This window comes from Vombatus ursinus, unplaced genomic scaffold (assembly GCF_900497805.2).
Source record: "Vombatus ursinus unplaced genomic scaffold, bare-nosed wombat genome assembly UNPS02014859.1, whole genome shotgun sequence".
Taxonomy (NCBI): domain Eukaryota; kingdom Metazoa; phylum Chordata; class Mammalia; order Diprotodontia; family Vombatidae; genus Vombatus; species Vombatus ursinus.
In genome coordinates this window covers 5,762,625-5,767,292 of record NW_020954637.1, presented here as the reverse complement: position 1 = coordinate 5,767,292, position 4,668 = coordinate 5,762,625, and positions in this window count along the sequence as shown.

Genomic DNA, 4,668 nt, shown 5'->3' with positions numbered 1-4,668 from the left:
AAGTTTGTTGCTTTGGGAAAGTTTTGTACATCTTGTGCCAGGTTGTTAATTCCTTGTCAATTCTTTCTTTTATGTTTCTCATTTCTTTTTCATTTTTTCCTCTAGACTCTTATTTAGTTTATAAAAACAATTTTTAACTTAAAAAAAAACTTCTTATTTTATTTCTTCCAAGAATTCAAGTTGAATTTGTGTCCAAGCTGTGTTTTTCTCTGAGGCTTTGCTTATAGATGTTTTGGAGCCATTCTCTTATTCTGGGTCTGGGTACTGAGTGTCCCTTTCACTCTAATAAGTTTTTATTGTGGGATTGTTGTTGTTATTGTTCATTCTTCCACTCTACTACCTGACTTCAGATATTATATTATGGCTGGGCTCTGTGCACTTCTGGAAAGAATGTCTGGGCAGGTCCTGCTGCTACTTTCTTTGATGTATTGAGAGTTGTGTTGTTCCAGGACCTCAGACACATCTCAGGCCAGGAACTTGCAAACTTGTAGTGCTCCCAAAGTGATCTGATCCAGGGCAGTTCTCATCACTGCCCCCTTTGTCTGAGCTCTTCAAGTTCCTCATCTGAGTTTAGGTCTGGGCCGTGAACTTGTGCCTCCTTTGAGGCTGCAGTAGCCTGCTGCTGGTTTCAGTGATTGTTAGCCAGCTGGAAAGCTCTGCTGGTCCAGAGTGACAGAACTGTAGGCTCTCCTTTGCTCTGCGATTCTTGCCCTGGTTATTCCTGTGCAGGCTTTAGACTGAGCTGGAAATTGGACCTGAGACCCTGTTCCTCCCTTGAGAGCCAGAGCCATACAGCTACTGTTCCTTGTTCACTCAGTACGTAGCCCAGGGAATGCAACCTCTCCTTGCCTTGAAATGCCACCCCTAGGTACCTGTTCTCTCCTCAGTCTGCCATGAACCTGTGACCTGGAACTGAGTACTGAGCAACAAAGTTGGTAATTGGTATCTGTTCTCACACCTTACAAGAGGTTGAGGTGCCCCATATGGGTCTTACTCTGGGGCACCACTCTGGTTCTCTTTCAGTCCCTGGGATCTGGAACGTTCCACATAGTGTGCTCTTGGCCTGAATGTCCCCAGACTCTCTCTGTCTGTCTCTGTCTCTGTCTCTGTCTTTTTGTCTCTCTCTCTGTCTCTCTCTCTGTCTCTCCCTCTCTCCCTCTCTCTGCTAATCTGGGCCAGAAAAAAATATGATTCACTGTGACTTTTTCTTGGATTTTCCTACTTGTGTTTGGTGTTTTCTAGATCTTTTTTGGAAGGAAAGTTTTGTATTTTTTTTTTTTGTGGGGTGGAGAGAAGAGAAGGGAACTCGGTGTATTTCTTCCTGCTACTCTGCCATCTTGTGTCCACCTCTGCACCATTCTCACTGATATTCTCAAAGCCCAGGTCCTCTACTCAAGAAATTTCAGTAGCTTTCTCTTGCCTCTAGAATGAACTCAAAATTTCTCTTTTGGCAGCCCTATGACAATCTGACTCCAAGCTATTTTTCAATAATGTGTTGATTGCTCATTACTCCCTGTCCCACTCTTCATATTCCAGCACAATTGGCATGTACAACATTTTTCTGCACCATCATAAAGGCTGTTTCTCAGGCCTTGAATGATCTCTCCCTCCCTCCCTCTCTCTCTCTCTCTCTCACACTCTCTCTCTCTCTCTCTCTCTGTCTTTCTCTCTTTCTCCTTGATTCCCACTCTCATAACCCTTAGTTTCCTTCAAGGCTCAACTCAAGTGCTACTACCTAAAATAGGCCTTTTTCTATTCCTCCAGTTATTAATGCTCTCCCACAAGTTACTTTTTAAAAAATGTTATTAGCCACTTACTAGTTGTATGACCCTGTTTGCCTCAGTTCCTCCTCTGTAAATGAGCTGAGAAGGAAATAGCAAACCACTCCAGTATCTTTGCCAAGAAAACCCCAAATGGGACCATGAAGAGTTGGACATGACTGAGAAATGACTGAACAACAATAACTAATCTCAGTACTTAGCGCCACACCTTGCACCAAGGAAATGTTGAGTAAGTAAATGCTAGTTTGTTGAATTGACTTCTATCCAGACCCTTAGAAGTAGGCATCTTTAATGACTTCCCATGGATGTTTTGAAGGAGACATACATGGAAGTTGAGAGAGGTGGGGAGGGGGAAGGGGATGAAGGGGCAGAATCTGGGCCTTGTAAAGGGGAAACTCTATAGAAAGATAACTGAGGCTGAAATCATGCCCTTCTCTTTCTTAGGAAGCTCTAGCTGGGATGGTCTGCTGGATTCCTTCCCCTGCCCCTGTTGCCCACTTTCTCTGCCATGGGGGTGAATGAGTTCAGTGCTCTCTCCCCCTTAAGGGGTGGGTATAGATGGAAGGGAGGGAGAACAGACTTGGTTACTGTCAGTAGGGGATAGCATACAAGCCACAGCATTATTAGTATTTCAGAAAATCTTGCCTGTTTCTATTTGTTGCAATTCTAGCTACCCTATGAGGTCCATTTCTTTTCATTTTGAGGTGGTGGGTATGGGAGTTTTGACTTAGAAGTAACTGCCCACCCCACTATCTTATTGGCATCTACCTCCTGAAAACCTGCCCATTCTTCAAGGACCATCTCAGAAGTCACTCATCCCTTCCAAGATGGCTTTTCTGATTTCCCCAACCAGAAGTGATCTTTCCTTCCTTGGATTTTTCTTTTCTTTTCTTTTTCTTTTTTTAAAGGCAATTGCAGTTAAGTGACTTGCCCAGGGTCACACAGCTAGTGTGTGTCAAGTGTCTGGTCTGAGGCTGAATTTGAACTCAGGTCTTCCTGACTCCAGGGCCAGTGCTCTATCTACCGAACCACCTAGCTGTTCCTTCCTCCTTGGATTTTTCATAGATCATCTCCTACACTGAGCACGTACTATAACCTTTTAGGGATTTGTAACTGCTTGAGTGGAGCTCTGTCCACTGATTCCATTTATAATTCTTTTCTGCCTTTGTAGCTGGTTCACAACAATGACTCGCCAGGCAGATAAGACTTGTGAGGATGAGTTTTGTACTTCACTAGGCTGCACCTCAGATAACCAGCCTGCTCTCAAGCATGGGGATAGGCGCCAGAGCTTGAGCTGGCAATGGAGAATTTTAGAGCTTAATGAATATTTTTTAAATCAAATGAAGACCTGACTTGATGACCTTTGGAAATGCTAGCAGAGTATTTAGTGCTCATGGAGGGGTTCTGAACCATTCTAATTCTGAGTTCTGGTTTCTCTTTTCTGGACAGGTGCTGCTAGGAACATGACTGCTGCTATCAAAAGTTAGAAGGAAAACGTGAATCCCAAATCCAAAATTATAGCTCCATGTACAACGCAGGTATTGTTACCTGTAGTAAGTTGTTAATATTAATAATAGTAATAAGTAGCATTTACATAATGCCTGTTATGTGCCAGGTACTGTGGTAAGCTTTTTACAAATATTTTGTGATTTGATCCTCCCAACAACCCTGGCAGCTTGTGCTATTATCATTTTACAGATGAGGATACTGAGGCAGACAGATATCAAATGACTTTTCCAAGGTCACATAGCTCCTGAGTGTCTGAGGCCAGATTTGAACTCAGGACTTCTTGACAACAGGTCTAGCACGGTCTATCCACTGCACCATCCACTTACCTAGTTGGGGTTTTTCTCTTCAGGTTGGTGTGCCTGAGGTCTCTTGCTCCTTAAGGTACAGCTTCCTCAGTAATTCAGTTAGTTTCCCTGAGGAAAAAAGTACCTTTTTCCTTGTATCCATCCCCTCCCGCCTCCCAAGATAGCTACACTGGGGGTGTTCCATTCATCCATTTAATGCTTTATTTTGTCAGTCTCAGAAAAGGGACTACTTGTCTGGGCTCAAGTAGGCTGGATTCATTCCTGGGTGCAGCCTGACCCCAAAGAGGTGGGTCAAGCTTTTCTCACACCCTTTCCCATGTTATCATCCCACCTCAGAGCTTAGATAGGACTTGTATTTAGAGTATTTCCAGAAGGGACTTTAACAGGGTCCCTTCTAGAAAAAGTAGTCGGTGACCAAAGGAGGTGACATGTGTAGGAGAGTTATTTAATTCTTCCAATACAAAAGCCAAACACATTTTTTAAAAAAACAATCCAAGCCACACCACACTTATTTGGCTCTCCTGGGAGATGTTTCAGGATTGCATCTCAGGGCTATACTGTCTGGGCAGAGCACAAAGTCCCAATCTCCTGGTCACTCAGTCATCAAGTGCACCTCTGGCAAGACAGGAAGGTAGTACCAACTCAGGACCCGCTGGACTGTCAAACTTGTGAGGTTACAGCCAAGGCTGGAAATATGCCTGTCTCAGGATTGATCTTTGGTGAGCTGGCTTCGGGGAAGCAAACACAGAACAAAACAAAACAGGTCAGATACCTGAGGTTTGATCTCATGCTCACTTAGACAAACAGTTATTCTCAAGGCTTCGGACTTGAGTTGCAGTTTCTAGAGAGGGAAAAAGGGAGGGATGAGGTATCTCCTCCCCCTTCCCTTTGCTAGAAGTCCAATGGTATTCCCCACCCCCCCACCCCTCCTGCCTCGCTAGAAGTCCAAGGACAAGCTGGCTTTGGTTCTGTCCCAAGACAGGACAGACTGAAAGAGAGAGAGAAAGAGAGAGAGAGAGAGAGAGAGAGAGAGAGAGAGAGAGAGAGAGAGAGAGAGAGAGAGAGAGAGAGAG